At 44.2% G+C, this 17589-nt stretch overlaps 1 protein-coding gene across 30 annotated transcripts in view; it reads left to right on the top strand.

Moving 5' to 3' along the window:
• The window catches only part of SYT9 (synaptotagmin 9), a 345167-nt gene that overhangs the window by 68345 nt on the left and 259233 nt on the right, over nucleotides 1-17589 (top strand). For 3 of the 30 annotated variants that reach the window (XM_084974933.1, XM_084974915.1, XM_084974911.1), the window contains one exon: nucleotides 3414-3563. The exons of 23 other annotated variants lie outside the window; for them this stretch is intronic. The gene's annotated coding sequence lies outside the window, so the exon portion shown is untranslated. 4 more of the 30 variants (XM_084974922.1, XM_084974912.1, XM_084974924.1 and 1 more) reach the window with 4 other exon arrangements.

Genomic DNA, 17589 nt, shown 5'->3' with positions numbered 1-17589 from the left:
AAGTTTTGTTTGTTGTTACCATTTTCATTTTATAAAAGAGGAAGTCAAGACTTACTGAAGTTGAACAACTGGTTCAAAGCCAAACAGGGAGAACACTGGGATGTGACGCCTATCAGTTTGACCCTAGCGCTTCCCCCTCTCCTACGCTTTTATACGGCCTCCAGTGAGATTCCCCGCCCCAGGGCGTCCGGTCCCTCTCCACCGGGAGGTTCCCGTCTCGCAGGGAGTGGTGGTGCGTCCACTGACCCCTGCTTTGTATACCTCCACGCCAGTCACAGTTTCTTTACCCTTCTTGCTGCTTGGCCATCTTCTTACCTATCCACATGCAGGTCAAGGTCTAACACCTTTGTGAAGCTTTTCTTTGATGCCATTTGTCTCTTGGTTTTCTGTGCACAGAATTCCATCATCTCTCGCAATAGTCCTGCCGCTTATTTGTTACATGTCAATTTCCTCTACTACTTGAAAGGATTGGAATAGTGTTTGATTGATCTGTTCTTCTCAGCACTCTGCTTAGGGCTTGCACTTGTTAAGTGCTAAATATATAGTGAATGAATGTTTAATGCTTATGGAGCTAAGTGGCTGAACACGTCGATGCCCAGCCTCCCCCTTTCGGTCTCCTCTTCTTTATCCCCTTGCATTTTGTTTGAAGTTTCCATTGCCTTCTCCGCTCTGAGTGGAAATAGGGAGGGCAGGGCAATGCCTTGCTATGTTAGAGACCTGCTCATCACTCCGTGAGGACCTTGCACAAACTCGTGGTGAAATAAAAGCTTGATAGGAAAATATTTTCGTATCCTAGGAAGAGCAGAAGATAACCTTCAACTCGGAGTTAGAAGAACCAGCTCTTCCATCAGCAGATATATGATCTTGGGCCAGTTACCTCAGTTTTCTGAACTTTACTATCCTCAACTGGAACGGTTCCACTGATGGTGAAGTTGACAGCTATATCACAGGGTTATTGAAGGATCAGATGAACTAAGACATTTTAAAGAACAGCTGGGGTTCGATAACTGTCAGTCTCCCCACTTGTCTATTCTTGTCGACAGCGTGAGGTGTAGGCCCTTGTCATGCTTGTTTATTTCTACTTCCTGTCTCTCTTTTGTCCATTTCACATATGCCGCTGTGCTCCTCTCCCTAAATGTAATATTTATCCCGACGCTCTTCTGCTCTAAGCTTCAATCAGCGACAAGATGACGTTCGAGCGGCCTTATTCCCAGGTGGCCCTCCAGCCTTCCGCTGTGCCCAGGCACCAGCTCCTGTGCCAGGCAAAGAGGGCAACCACTACTTCTTTGAACGTTCAGGTTTTCTTTCTTATCCTTGGGCCACTTCTCATATGGTTCCGTCTAATTATTCCCAACTGTTACTTAGGATTCCAAATCTTCCCCTCAAAACCTAGTGCTGGTCTGAATTTCCCAGTTACCAGCTGTGATGTGTGCTTGCTCTTCTGACATGTGTCCAGTTAAGGGAATTAGCTTGGCGTTTCCTGTTTGAGTAGTACTTCTTCTATTGTTTGAAAAGGCCCATTGAACCTCGCCTCGCCATTTTCCCTCTTCTACCAGGAATTGGAATCCTTGGGAGCGGGGGTGTCTTGCATCCCACACGTCTTTATACTCCAACCATTGCCTGACGTGCAACCGAATGTTTATCCAGCCCCATAGGGAGCAGTTTATTCTGTGCTAGCCCCCAGTACGTGAAAGTTAATATCCAGACAAGGCATGTGAAGATTTCCCAACCTGATTATGTATCCAGGTAATAAACAGGTGGGATGGAGTGGGTGTAGCAGATAAAAATGTCCAAGGGGCCTTTGTAACTCCTTTCATCAAAGGTGAGCGCTCTGCCCCACTCCCCTTGAGTCATGGTATTCTTAAGATGCACTTTCCAGAAGAATGCATCAGAGGTGACACCGTGGGAGTTTTTGCAGCACGTGCACTTGTTCTCTGAGGAGACTGCAACCATGAGAACAAGTCAAGGCCAGACTCCCGGAGGATACGGGACCATGTGGAGAGAGGGAGGCCCGTCCTCCCAGCCACCTCTCCCTGAGTGAGTCCAGCCAACCGCACAGAGCCCAGATCAGATGAGCTGACCCAGCTCACCCAGCCCAGACTGCTGACCACTGAATCATGAGATGCAAATGATCGTTAATTTAAGCAGTTGAGGTTTGGGGACTTTTTTAATGCACCAAAAACAAACTCAGACATGATATAAGCCTTGCCGTAGATCTATATCGATCTATACCTATATCTAGCCTTTTGGGGTCAGAGGCCAGAAAGAGAAAATCTTCAGAGGTGATATTTGACCTTAATATTTCATGTTCAGAAGTTTCCAGCATAAATAGTTGTAGGGGAACATATGTAGGTGTTTAACAAAATTATATTGCCTTAGCTATCATATGTATGTTAAAGAAAACCTAAGAAAACTTATAATTGTGTCGTCTTACATTTAACAAAGAGGTAAATTATCAGAGCAGTATATGGGGCAAAATTATAAGACAACTTATTATCATAAAGCAGATAACAGGTGAATTGAAATATAGTGTGCTTAAGGCACAAACAAGATGCAAATTAAAATGTGTATAATAAATAGAACAAGCAGGGGAGTTGGCAGATGGGAAAAGGGAAGAATACTAAAGAACTGGGTCCCAGGGGAGCTCCATGGAAGAGGCAGGGGAGGGACTAAATTGCAAAGGATAGGGAGTGTCTGAAACGCCAGGAACGTCAGGCTCCATTCAGAACAGAACTACGAGGACCGGGCATTGCAGAGAGAAAAGCCACGCGAGCAAAACATGGCGGCAAGCCATGGCCCATCGGAGTGGACGCTTGGCGGTGGTCAGTGTGGTGGCCGGGGTTGGGGGGTAAGGGTAAGGTACATGGACTCACAGCCATGGGTCTTGAAAGCTAGAGTGAGGATGTGGTATTTTGTGGAAATGGGAGCTGTTGAAGATGCTTAGTGGGACCACAACACGGGCAGCGTTCTGTGATAAACTCTTCTCTGTGAAACCGTCCTACCTCATGGCAGCACTGAGACGTCTCTCCTGAAGCACCAAGGCAATTCTCTCAATGGCCAGTTTGCTCTTTTACCCTCAAACTTTTGTGATCCAGTTGAGGATAGGAAAGTATTGGGAAAATCTCCAAATACCTATGTCTGGGGTTTGGGCATTCTCCAGTGTAGAAGGCGGTTAATAAGCACACTTTACTTCTCACTTGAGCCATCATGGATCTAAGTCCTCATTGCTCCCCTGGCCCATACTCCAGCTTTGCGGGCTCACCTCCTTGCTTCTCAGTATATGTGCAGTGTGTCGGTTCAATAACAGGCTCAGTAATGCCCCGTGTTCTCCACTGACCTTAGTAGCAAAACAAATAGGTGATGATAAAGAATTATTCTTTACCCCACAAATACTGATTGACACTTTTTCTTAGCCAGACCTGCGGGACTAGAAAAGTCAAATAAGATGTTGTTTCTCCCCCTTGTGAGCTACGAATGAAAGCAGATACATCCGGATGCAGCCCTCGAGGTGCTGTGGTGGCTGGTGTGAACTGACTCACTCGACTTTGTCTTCCTTCTTTCTGGTGAGTGTTGCTGTTTGCAAAGGCTAGAAAGCCAAACACTTTTATTTCCTAGACTCTCTTTCAGCTAGGGTTCTGGCTACATTAGGTTCACCAGTTTCATGCACTGAAGGGCAAATCCTGCCCCTTTGGTTATTTTCTGTTGGCAAAAGCAGGGTCCTAAACACTGAGATTCTTCTGCTGCTGCATAAAGGCCCACGTGCCACATTTGTGGCTGGCAAGTGGCAGTTTCTGTGGAAGTATCGACAGCTTTCCAAGGCTGCTTTTCTGATCCCTGGACCGTAGGTACGGCGTGTGCTCTCGTACTCAGTTCTGTGATGCTCTGAGAGTCGATTGCTGGGGGGAGACCTAGCCTGGAACCCTTGCGAGAGCACGTAGGCATCTAATTTCCTGTGTTAAATCTCCTGCTTAGAGTACTTAGTGTGGTTTCTGCTTCATGCATGGAACCTTTACAGATGGAATAAAAGATGTATAAACAGAGCAGTTGAGGATCCAGCCAAGTGCGTGACTAATTCTGCTCGGGAGGTTTGGAGAAGTTTCATGGAGGAAGTGATGCATTATGTATCTTGAAGGATGCATAGGAGTTATTATTCAACAGGCAGCTCAGGGTGGGAAAAGGGCAGTCTAGGCGCTGAGCAGAACTTGTGTAGAAGCACGAGGTGTCCAAGATAATAGTCTTCAGGGAATGATGAATAGACGACTGTATTTCTACTGTCATTTCCAGCTCACTTTTTAGTACGTTCCTTTAATAATCCTCTTACGCTGCAGGTAATGTTTCCCCATCGAGTGCTAATTCTTTTTAGTGCTTTTCAGGTCACAGAACTCTCTGTGCATGTGTCTTTCTCATGACTCGTCAGCCAGTGTGGTAGAGAAGGCCAGAGAGCCATAGAGTAAAGCGGTTAGGATGTGGGCTTGGGAGTCAGCCTGCTTGGAGGCCTGTCGCTCTCTCTGTCTCCTCCTCTGTGCACGTGGAGATAATAGTGCCCTCCCACAACAACGCTGCGGATTAGAATTAGCACACGAACAGTGCTGAGCACATGGTAGAGATGCAGAAAGCTCTCAATACATGCTGGTGTGTTAGTTCATCATTCTTAGGGCTGTACTGTCTCAGCCAGGGAGTGCTGGTGCGCGAGCCTGTTACTCTTTGCAGCTAAAATGACCTTCACAATTCTGTTTGTTTTCTGCCCTGTGGCATTTCTTTATACTCTTATTAACTTGTTTTTGAGAACTATTTTGACCTTTTCTGGCTATATAAGATATGTGAACAGAGTACATGCAGTGCCGAAAAATTGCCAAGAAAGATTTTCAGGCTGAATGTTAAAATGCAGAGTTTATCATGGTTCGGGGCATTCGGTGTAGCGGGCAAGTCAGCAGAAGAGAAATATCAGTAGAAATTGGTGGAAATCCTTTGACATTTTCAAGGGTGTCGTGAAGATTACAATAGAACAACAGCTGTTTGACAGAACCTGGAAGGAACTGTGGAAGTGGCCAGAGATTCTGCTAAAACAGCTCGGAAACTTATTTTGTTACCCCTCTCACTTCCAAGAAAATATTCCCTACACCAAGAAGGCTATATGTATATCTTCATTTTATTTTTTATTTTTATATTTATTTATTTATTTATTCATTCATTCTTTTTGTCTTTTAGGGCCTCACCGGTGGCATATGGAGGTTCCCAAGCTAGGAATCAAATCGGGGCTGTAGCTGCCGGCCTACACCACAGCCACAGCAATGTGGGATCTGAGCCACATCTGTGACCTACACCACAACTCATGGCAATGCCAGATCCCCAAGCCACTGAGCAAGGCCAGGGATTGAACCCGCAACCTCATGGATGCTAGTAGGGTTCGTCAACCACTGAGCCACGACAGGAACTCCTGTATCTTCTTTTTAAATCTACACTGTTTGTATTGTCCTCTTCCACCCTTGTCACTCTTCCACATTTCTTAAGACCTTTGGGACTTGACTTTTGGGTATCTATTTCACAGACTCTCCTGCCAACACTCAGAAGGACTTGAGCTAACAAGTTTCAGCTCTGTCCAATGGCCACTTAACAGAACGGCAACACTGGTCCCTGCTGTCCAGCAGTTTCGACCTTCTCTCTAAGTTAGGAACCTCCGCATTAGGAAGGACCTTAAGCCCCCTTCTTCCCCCTGTAGAGCACTGCTGTGCTCTGGAGAACTCGACCTCCTGTTTTCACGCCCATCCTTGGAGTTGCTTCATCACACTCCACTTTCTTAAAGTTTTGCGATGTTGTCCTAAGCTAAAATAAAACAAAATGCTTCCCTTTTTCTTTCCTATGAATCCAATTATTTCTTCACATTCTTTTGTTCAACCAACCTTTACTAAAGTATCTACCATGTATGTTGGAGGCTCTTGGGATTCAGAACAGAAAGACACCATCCCTATTCCCAGGGGGCATGCAGTGTGACGGAAGAGACAAAGCAGTAAGAGTTACAGCAGCAGGTGATTGGAGCTGTGAAACCAGCAGCCGCAGGATTCTGGGGCACAGACCCAAGACTTCTCTGAGGAGAAAAACTAGAATTCCATCTTGGAAGACATCCAGAGATGGCAGAGATTTTGGCTTTGTGCTTTTTGATGATTTATCCATTTTTAACAGCTTTCTTGAAATAGTCACATCCCATGTACCCTTTTAAAGTGTACAATCCAGTGGCGTGTGTAGTGTTCACAGATTCAATTTCAGAATCTTTCATCATCCCCAGAAGAAACCCCATACCCCTTGGCCATCACGCCAACCACATCCCACCCATCTCTTCCCTACTTATATAGGCAACCACAAAACTACTTTCTTTCTCTATTTGTCTATTCTGAACACTTCACTTAAATGGAATCATACATTGTATGGTACTTTGTGACTTCCTTCCTCCACGCCGCGTAATGTCTTCGAGGCTTACCGTGCTGTGGCATCCATCAGCATTTCATTTCTTATTGTTGCCAGGTAATGATCGACTGTATACGCTGCATTTTATTTATTTATTCACAATTCTACGGACATTTGAGTTGCTTCCACTTTTTGGCCATTACAATAATGCTCCTATGAATATTCATGTATAAGCTTTTGTGTAGACATACGTTTTCTGTTCTTTGGGCTGTACACCTAGGAGGAGAATTGCTAAGGCATATGAAAAGTCTGGGCTTAACTGTTTATGGAGCTGCCAAACTGTTTTTGAAGATGGCTACACCTCATTCTAAATTTTGACCAGCAGGGTGTGAGGTTCCCAATTCTCCGCATCTCTGCCACGTTTGTTATTGTCTGTCTTTTAAATACAGCCATCCTGGCGGGTATGAAGTGGTAACTCATTGCGGTAGAAACTTTGTTTTACTTAACTTCACATCGCTGCTAATAGATATGCCTGACTCACAGTCAAAAATGTGAGGAGCTGAGGAAGATGACATAGACGTATACTGGCAGAAGGAATAGAAAATTCAAAGGCACGGGGCAAGAGAAAATAGGTTGTATTGTTTTAATTGTTAGAAACTCGGTGTGTTGGAGCATAGACTTTATTTGGAGAAATTCCAGGAAATAAAACGGAAGAATGCCATCGTATACCTGGCATTTTTTAAAATATTTGTACTGGGATACAGCAATGAGCAAACAGATGAGTCTCTGCCCATTAGGGAGATTGAAAATGAAAATATTACAAAATAACCAAATCAGAACATTTCAGAAATGAAATTCTTTGAAGAAAATTTTATAGCCTGACACAGGGAGAGTAACTTGGGGAGGCGTAAGGCTCCGTAGCTTGCGTGAAGAGGAGTTGACATTTAAATAGAGAACTGAAAATTCAAACAAGAGCAGATACCATAAAACAGAAACAGAGCCACAGATACAGAGAACAAATTAGCGATTAACATGGAGAGGAGTGGGGGGCAACAGAGGGAGGGGAATTAAAAGGTATGGCCGACTAGGTATAAAACAAATTAGTTGCAAGGCTGTAATGTACACCACAAGGAACAGAGTCCCTGTTTTATGATGCTGTGTGGCGTGCAGGCTGCAGAAATACCAGATTACTTTGTTGTACACCTGAAACTAGTGCGATGTTACAAGGCAGCTGTACTGCAGTAAAACCAGCAACAGCAGCGAAACGGATCAGTTCTGTGAGGCCCTGGGATAAGAGCCCTCCCGTCAGAGTGCATAGCCAGGGCAAAGGCCCTGAGCTGGTGTGCACGTCAGGACGCATTCGGCAGCAAGTGAAAAGAAAGCCCAGGGCAGCGTGGCTCAGTAGCAGGGGGTTGACTGATTGACACAGTGAGAATGTGGTGATGGTTGATCCCAGGTTTGGTTAATTCAGCAGCACAGCAATGCCGTCAAAGACCCACGTACCCTCCCATCTCCACATGTTCCCTAATTACTGATAATGTGTGGGTCACTCTGGGCCTCCGTGCGGTCTGCCAGACCGTCGAATGGGGTTTGCCTGTAGCACAAGTAAGTGGAGGGGTTCGTGAGGGACTCTCACACGTTTCTTTTGCTTTCGGATTTGGCTGATGTGTTGTAGTTTATGAGCCCAGTTAATTTCTCTGAGAGAGCTTTGAAATACTTACTTATGAAATGGGAGGTGAGTATAATAATTATCAAGCAGTGTATCAGTATCACACGTGTTTCTCCTCTAAAAAAGTAAACATTCAGAATTCTCTCGTGGGGCAGTGGGTTAAGGATCCGGCATTGTCACTGCAGGGACGGGTGGCTGTTGTGGTGCAGGTCCGGTCCCGGCCCAGGAACTCCCACATTCGGTGGTTTCACGCGTGCTGAGCTTTTCTGCCCTAAGCGTGTTGTTAGCATACTACCTAGAAGTTTTGAAAAAGGAATCTCATTTCATTTCTTCTTCAAGGGAAATGCAATGTTTTATTAATGAAATAAAACTTTAGGTATGGGGTGGACATTTTGAAGATGATTTTTGGGAAACATTTCCATTGTGATTTTGTTGCTGAAAATGTTGTGTCACCCTTAAAACTCTCCTTATGCATATCTTAAAAATGTAGGAACAGTTTTCTAATATTCAAAAAGTGTTCTAAGGGTTTTCAGTTTGTTTTAAACTCGGCTGTTTGAAATAGATAAATGTAGCACTTTGTCCTTCATTTCCAAGACCAGCTAAGGATTTTTTCCTCTCAAATTTATATGAAAGCCTCTGTCGATAGTGGAGAGGATGGGAAAATTAATTATTTATTACGTTTAACCGAAGAAACTTGTTCCCTTTGAAAGAGTTATGCCATTTAGATCTCTGTAGTATTGTGAGGTATAATTTTCATTTATGAATGTCATCAAGAACTAAAGATCAAAATACTTGGAACTTAAAACCAAACTGCTGACTCGATATATTCCAGCGTGTTAAACAAAAGTTTTTAAAAAGCTATTACTCTCACTACAATTTACTCATAACATTAATACAGTATAGTTCCAGTAACATTGCATTAAAATATTATTAATTTTATAAGGGAAAAAAATCCCGTGTATCTTTAAGGAACAAAACAAAATGTCCGTAAATTATTCCTTATTTCATCTTTACTACATGTTTTTAAAACAGCTTTATTGAGACGTAATTGACATACTGTACAGTTCATTCACGTAAAGTGTACAGGTCAGCGTTTTGGAACAGTCATGGTCACATTCAGTTTCAGGACGTTTTCATCACCCCCAGAGGAAACCCCATACCAACGAGCAACTGTGCCTCATTTCTTCCCCAAACCCCCACCTCTAAGCAACCATTGGCCTAATTTCTATCGCTGTAGACTTGTCTATTTGGGAAATTTTATGTAAATGGAATCCCATAATATATGTCTTTTTCATACAGCACCGTGTTTTCAAGGCTTTTTTGCATCGTGACGTGTAATGACCGAGCACTAGTCCACTGTGGTGGCCGTCGCACCGCTGGTTTATCCATTTTCCTCTGGTGGTTATTTGGGTTGTTTCTGCTTTGGGCTGTTGTAACTACTGCTGCCATGAATATGCATATACAAGTCTTTTTTTTGAACACTGGTTTTCAGTTCTTTTAGTTACATACCTAGGAGTAGAATTGTTGGATCTTACGGTAATTTTATATTTAACTTTTTGAGGAATTGCCAAACTGCTTTCCATAGTGGCTGCAACACTTTAAATTCCCACCAGCAATGAATGAGGCTTCCGTAAATCTACTTGCATGCCAAACGTCTTATATTCTGATTTTTCTTTAAATTATAGTAATCCTAGTGGGTATGAAGTACTATCTGCCTCATTTGTGGTTTTTAAGTTTTACGGGGGTGTGGTTGATGTACCGTGTTATGTTAGCTTCAGGTTTACAGCAAAGGGAATCAGTTGCACATACACCTCTATCCATCCCTTTTCCCATAAGGGGTATTGCAGACACTGAGAAGACATCCCTGTGCTGTACGGATCTTTGTGAGTTATCTGACTTATGTACAGCAGTGTGTATATGCTAATACCCCTCCCCCAGTATTTTCCCTTTAGTAACCATAAGTTTGATTTTGTAATCTGTTAAGTATGTTACTGTTTTATAAATAAATTCTTCTGTCTCATTTTTATTAGATTTCACGTATAAGTGATAGCCTGTGATATTTGTCTTTCTGTCTGACTTCACTTAGTATGAGAATCTCTAGGTCCATCCATATCACTGCAAATGGCATTATTTCATTCTTTTTTTTTTTTTTCTTTTTGTCTTTTGTGCTTTTATGGCCACACCCATGGCATATGGAGGTTCCCAGGCTAGGAGTCTAATCGGAGCTGTAGCTGCCAGACTAAACCACAGTCACAGCAATGCCAAATCCGAGCTGCCTCTGTGACCTGCGCCACAGCTCACAGCAACACCGGATCCTTCACTCACTGAGTGAGGCCAGGGATCGAACCCGAAACCTCATGGTTCCTAGTTGGATTCATTTCCACTGTGCCACGACAGGGACGCCTCATTCTTTTTTTTATAGCTGTTCTACTGTGTGTATGTACCACATCTTCTTTACCCATTTTCCTGTCGATGGGCATTGAGGTTGCTTCCATGTCTTGGCTATTGTGACTAGAGCTGCAGTGAACATTGGGGTGCATGTATCTTTTTGAATTATGGTTTTCTTTGGATAGATGCCCAGGAGTGGGATTGCTGGGTCATGTTGCAGTTGTGCAGTTAACTTTTGAGGAAGCTACATACTGTTCTCAGTAGTAGCTGTATAATTTGCCTTTCCACCGACAGTGTACGTGTTCCACACCCTCTCCGGCGTGTACGGTTTGTACGTTTTTTGATGACGGCTGTTTTGATTGGTGTGAGGTGGTACCTCCTTGTCGTTTTTATTTGCATTTCTCTGATAATTTGCATTTCATTAGTGAGGCAGAGCATATTTGCACGTGCTTTTTGGCCATCTCATCGTGTTTTTGATGTGCATTCCTTAAGGACTAATAATGTTGAGCATCTAGTCAAGTACTTACTGGTTGTTTTGTAAATCTTCTTGTCCAAAGGACAGATGATGTCCTTTGCCTATTTTTAAGTTGAGCAGTTTGTCTTTTTGTCATTGAGTTAAAGGCAGTTTTTACATATTCTGGATACTAGACCCTTATCCAGTGTATGTTTCACAAATACTTTCTCCCGTTCTGGGGGTTGTCTCTTCACTTTTTTGATCATTTCTTTTGATATACAAAAGTTTTTAATTCTGATGAATCAGTTTGTCTATTTGTTCTTTGGTGTCATAGCTCAGAAATCATTGCCATATCTGAGGTCCTAACGACCTCATTTTTTCCCCATGTCTTCTTCTGAGAGTTAATTTTTGTGAATAGTATATGGTAAGATGCAACATCATTCTTCTGCATCTGGTTATCCAGCTGACCCAGCATTCTTTGTTGAAAAGACTGTCCTTCTGCCATTGGATTGTGTCGGCACCATTGTCAAAAATTAGTTGACCTTAGATACATAAGCTTATTTCCAGACTCTCAGTTTCACCATTGATATCTATGTCTGTCCTTATTACTGTCTTGATTACTGTTGCTTTGCATAAGTTTTGAAACCTGGAAGTATGAGTCTTCCTGCTTTTGTTCATCTTTTTCAAAATTGTTTTGGCTATCTGAAAATGCCATGTACTATATTCCGTTTATATACCATTCTGGAATGGCAAAACTATAAAGAGAGTAAGAAGATTGCTAGGGGAGGGTTGAATAAGTGAAACAGAGAGGATTTTGGGGGGTGATCTAACTATTCTGTATGAAACTGTATTGATGGATATGTGACACTCTGCATTTGTCAAAATCCATAGAACTTTAGAGCAGCAGAGTGAACCTCAAAGTGTGCAAATTAAAAAAATTGTTTAGGAGCAGGGGATCCCAAGATAGAATGCAGACTTTGACAAAAGACTCTAATTGCATTACAGTTGTGTTATAGCCTAATTATAGTACAGTTGTATTGCAAAGGGGGCTCCTTATAAAATTCTCCTTATTTTGTGAATATTAGAAAATTGTATTCTGCTTTGTAAGAGTGGATGAAAATTTAAAAACATTGTTTGTAGTGTATCGTGCAGGCTGTTTATTAATGAATATCCTCGGAATCAACACCTGGGGAAGAGAGGTGAAGGAAGTAGGAATGCGTGGAGGGGGACGTCAAGCTGCAGTGCAGGCCCTGTCGCAGGGGAGCTCAGGAGCCAGAATGGCTCTTTGGACATGAAGCCCAAGAATGGATGAGGCATTCAGCACTGCCGCTCTCTGCAGGCTCTCAGGGGGCCGACAGTTGAAGGCTGTCACCTGTCAGCACTCCAGGCAGCTGGCACAGCAGGTCCTTCCTTGAAATGGACCTGAGCAGGGCCTCGTGGGGTCCACCGCAGAGGGAAACCTGGTCACACAGATGCAGGAGGTCAGGGTGAACCCGGCTCCGTAACCGATGTGAGAGAAGAGCCGTGGGGCGGCTCTAAGATCAGGCAGATCTGGAAGTCCAGGGGGTGTACGAGAGCATGGTCCATGCCCTGCCAGTCAGAGGGAAGGAGCAATCCGAAAGCCAAAGAAGCAAACATCAAAGGCTCCACAGTGCCTCAGAAGGTAGCCAGCTTATAGCCTAGCGAGAAGATGACCCCCTAAAGGCCAAGAGCCAGCGGTTGGCTCCGGCAATGGGAAGGAGGAAGGAAGAAGCAGAAGCTAAGAGCTTTGAGTTCCATAACTTGGGGAAAATTCCGTGCTCATCCTGCTTAGTGATAATACTGAGCCACTGCCTGACAGGAGGGGAAATGCTTTAACTGGTGGCCAAGCCTCTTTCCATCTGAATCTCTACGTAGCCCTAAAAGACCTCTCATAGATTCGTAGAGGGCGCAAAAGCAAACGCCCGTCGCTGTGCCTTCTCATTCTTTGCTGGTGAAATCCAGCCCCGTCTCCTGAAATCCAGGGAGGTCTTAGCCCATGTACTCCTCATTCCTGGGTTCATAGAGGCATGAGGTCTGAAGAGCCATGTCCATTTTTCTTTGTGTTGCTGTATTTAAAACTCCCATTTCCAGTGGAAACCTGGAACATCCATAATTTGTTTTCCAGATCTTTTCCCATTCCCAGAAGTTCCTTGTTGCTAAAAGTGAAAGACTCCAGTCAGTTCCCTTCCTTTGTGGATACTGCTGGTCACCCCACACTGGATGCTTAGTTTCTATCCAGCAGCCTCCTTGTATCTTGCATCTTTCACTGGGACACTGCCTCTGAGTGACAGATGTTTCAGGTCACCAGGCAGATCCCAGTGACTAAGCCAGTAACACCTGGGTCTTCAGCTCCTTGTGCCAAATGACTCACTTGGGCTGTCTGTCTTACTGACTTGTAGGTAACATTTCTCAGTGTCATGACGTTGTGTCTAGATGGATAGGATTTTGCATAAGATCATTGGAGAAAACTTGACATCTAACTGTAGGGAACTCACCCCTTTTCTGTATCCCAGAATATTGCCTGTTACCTGCTGGCCAGGCATAGATGCCAACTCTCCTTCTCTTATGTGGTTATCAGCTGGAAAGACCTGCCCTGGTTAGTTCTTCCATTATCTGCACTTGGTCTCTCAGGCTGCTTTGCCAGGAATGTCTTGCTTTGTCTCCTAAGCCTGTGGCCAAGCAATGACTTGTATTTCTCAATGGCCATTTCTCATTTGAGTTTTTTATGCTATACTTTTTTATTTCTTATCAAGGAAATGTATTTTAAAAGAACTATTCCAAAGGAATATTTGACTTCCTTAATTTTTCATTTCAGTTAATAGAGATTTGTAGAAAGATGCTCTACAGAAGGCTTCCCGGCAGGAGTCCACCTCTGACTGAGATGTCTCTCTCCTTCACATTTCTGTAGCGTTAGTGTGCAGTTTGCATAGAGGGATGGATAAATAGGTAGATAGATAGACTGGCTCATTCAAATTCACAATCATCTATAAGAACGGAGTCTCTCTTTCTATAGATTAGATATTTTATCATATTCTGTGCAGAAGGGAAGGCGTTCCCTCCCCATGTAATTTGACGTCTGTTTTCTAAGCTATGTGACAGGTTGGGACGGGGCGGGGCTGGTGACCTGGGGAATGACGGGCCTGCATTCCAGGCAGTGGGATGCTGACACCCAAGCCTCAGAGGAGCCGGGAGGCGGGAGTGGCGAGGAGGCTGGGCCTGCGAGGAGGCTGGGCCTGGGAGGAGGAGGCTGGGCCTGGGAGGAGGAGGCTGGGCCTGGGAGGAGGAGGCTGGGCCTGGGAGGAGGAGGCTGGGCCTGGGAGGAGGAGGCTGGGCCTGGGAGGAGGAGGCTGGGCCTGGGAGGAGGAGGCTGGGCCTGGGAGGAGACTGGGCCTGGGAGGAGGCTGGGCCTGGGAGGAGGAGGCTGGGCCTGGGAGGAGACTGGGCCTGCGAGGAGGCTGGGCCTGCGAGGAGGCTGGGCCGGCTGGAGCGCAGTGAGGGAGCGGAACGTGGTCAGGACGGGAAGTTGCGGTGCTGGGGTCAGGTGAGGGCGGGAAGTGCAGAGACCACGGTCCGCAAGCGGGACGTTTTTGCTGACCTGTTCTCCCTCGTCTCTCCTTTCTTTCTTTTTTTTCCCCCAAATAGCTTTTATTTTCAGTTTTGCCGATTCTTTAAATTGGGGCAAAGTGCATATGACATACAGCTTACTCTCTTAACCATCTGAAGTGTATAGTTCAGTGATTTTTTATATTTATTTATTTAGTTAGTTAATTACTCATTGAATTTATTAAATTTATAGCTGTTCAGTGATCATCACAATCCAATTTTATGGGATTTCCACCCCACACCCCCAGCGCACCCCCCCACCCCCCACACTGTCTCCTTCGGAAACCATAAGTTTTCAGAGTTGTAGTTCAGTGATGTCGGGTGCGCTCATATTGTTGTGTGACCGTCACCCCACCCACCTCCGGAACTCATTTCATCCTGCGGAACTAAAACTCTGCACCCATCAGCAGTAGCTCCCATGATTGCCTCCCCCAAGCTTTGACAAGCATCATTCTACTTTCTTTCTTCTTCTTCTTCTTCTTTTTAATCTCCCCCTTTCCCCAGGGCTCCAGCTCTGGTAACCACTACTCTGCTCTCTGTTACTACAAGGTCAACATTTTTATTTTTAATTCCGAATGTGAGATCATGCAACGTTTGTCTTTCTGTATCGGCTTTATTTTGCTTAGCATAATGGCCTCCAGTGTCATGCACTTTTTCACAGATAGTGGGATCTCCTTTGTTAAGGCTGGATAGTAATCGTGTGTGTGTGTGTGTGTGTGTGTGTGTGTGTGTGTGTGTGTGTGTGTCAGCTTATTCTTCCATTCACCCACCATTCACCGCAATACTCAGGTTGTTTTCATATCTTGGCTACTGTGAATGACGCTGCAGTGAGCACAGGAGTGCGCACACCTCCTCAAGAAAGTGGTTTTATTTCCCTCTGATAGAACACCCAGAAGTGGAATTGCTGGATCAGATGGAGCTATTTACTATTTTAATGAAACTTCGTAGTGTTTCCTCCACAGGGGCTGCACCCCACACACAGGACACAAGAGTAAGGGTTCCTTTTTCTCCACATCCTCACCGATACCTCTCTTTTAGGCAATAGCCATTCTGATTGGTGGAGGTGATATCTCATTGTGGTTTTGATTTGTGTTTCCCTCATAGTTAGTGATGTGGAGCATCTTTTCATACACCCCTGGGCCATTTGTACGTCTCATTTGGAAACGTCTATTCAGGTCCTCTGCCCATTTAAAAATGGAATTATCTGGTTTTTTTTTTATATTGAGTTGTATAGATTCCTTATATATTTTGGGTATTAACCCATTGTCAGACATATAGTTTGCAAATAATTTCTCCATTCCATAGGTTACCTTTTCATTTTGTTAATAGTTTATTTTGCTATGTAGAAGCTTCTGAGTTTGATACAGTCTCATTGTTCATTTTTACTTTTATTGCTTATGCTTTAGGTATCATATCTAAAAAGTCTTTGCCAAGATCAATGTCAAGGAGTTTCCCCTCTGTTTTCTTCTAGGAGTTTTATGGCTTGGGATCTTATATTTAAGTCTTTAATCCATTTTGAGATCATTTTTGTGAACAGCATAAAATAGAGGTCCAACTTCATTCTTTTGCAGGTGACTCTCGAATTTTTCCAGCACCGTTTATTGAAGAGATTATCCTTTCCCCGTTGAGTATTCTGGGCTCCCTTGTCAAATATCAGCTGACCATATATGTATGAGTTATTTGCTTCCAGTCAGTAGTTTGCCTTTTCATTGCTGCAAATGAATTTATATTCCCAGCTCCGTTCACTAACTATATATAGATGGTCCGTCCACAACTTACAATGGTTTGACTTAGGACTTACCAGCTTTATGATGGTGTGAAAGCAATATGTATTCAGTAGAAACTATGCTTTGAATTTGAAATTTTGATCTTTTCCCAGCTGAGTGATATGTGGTAGGATATTCTCTCATGAAGCCAGGCATCATCAGTGAGCAGAGCTCCTAGTCGGCCACGTAATCGGGAGGGGAAACAACCAATATAACCATTTTATACCCATAAAAACATTCCATTTTTACTTTCAGTGCAATATTCAACATTTTACATGAGACAGTCAGTACAATGCTTATTATAAAATAGGCTTTGTGTTAGATGGTTTTACCCAACTGTAGACTAATGGAAGTGTCCTGAACACATTTAAAGCAGGCTGGGCCATGCTGTGACCTGTGGTGGGTTAGGTCTATTACACGCATTTGCTGTGGATGATATTTTCAATTTATGATGAACTCATCAAGACTTAACCCTGGCTAAGTCATGGAAGATTTGTAATGTGTGAGTTGTCCACTAAGGCTAATCACCACTAGGATATGGAAGTTATTCTGTTTTTCCTACGTCTTACCTCTAATATTAAACCCTGGCAATACTCTTTGTAAACAACCCTCCAGTCTCTCACCTCCTCGCAGTTCCCAGGATCCCTGCGTGGTGCAGGTTATTGTTATGATAACGCTACTGAAACGGACTAGACTGATCTGGGCCAGTGATGGAGCGTGTCCCTTCCTTCCCTAAACCTTCACTGCACGATCACCGCAAACATGTTGCTTTACAGCAGTGGACATGCTTGTCCACTCACTGATGTCCTCTTATGGCCACGAGAGGAGAAAGTTCAGAGAGATTAACCGTGTCTGTGGGTCCAGAAGTAGGCGACGTAAGCAGTGATCCAAGTAAAAATAAGACGGAGCTTGTTGTTTGTACACAAGTAAATAAGGTCTCGTGTGTAACCGTCAAAGAGAAGCAGAGCTGGGCGGTCGCTAAGGCGGTGAATCATTGCGGTAAAGTAAAAGACGCCTCTGGGCTGAGTTGTGCGCAGTCCCGAATACACGAAGACGGCCAGGGATTTACAGTCACCAGGCCAAATGGGGGGTCAGCGGATGGGACGAGGTAGGAAGAAACCTCAAAGGTGGGGGTTGTTGCTCAGCCGACTTGGCAGGAGTCTTGCTCAAGGCAGGACGGGGTAATCGGACCGCAGGACTAGTAGCGATTCTCTCTAAACTGACCCAGCAGGATTCTAACTAGAACTGGGCTCTGAAGGCACCCCCAAGTATGGGGCCAAGGTTGA

Source organism: Sus scrofa, chromosome 9 (genome assembly GCF_054392235.1).
Source record: "Sus scrofa isolate SSC_HxYL_T2T_F1_AM1 chromosome 9, Sscrofa_HxYL_maternal_Yorkshire_Landrace_v2.0, whole genome shotgun sequence".
In the NCBI taxonomy this organism is placed as follows: domain Eukaryota; kingdom Metazoa; phylum Chordata; class Mammalia; order Artiodactyla; family Suidae; genus Sus; species Sus scrofa.
The sequence above is the reverse complement of the archived record's forward strand: the minus strand, read 5'-3'. Positions and strand labels throughout refer to the sequence as shown.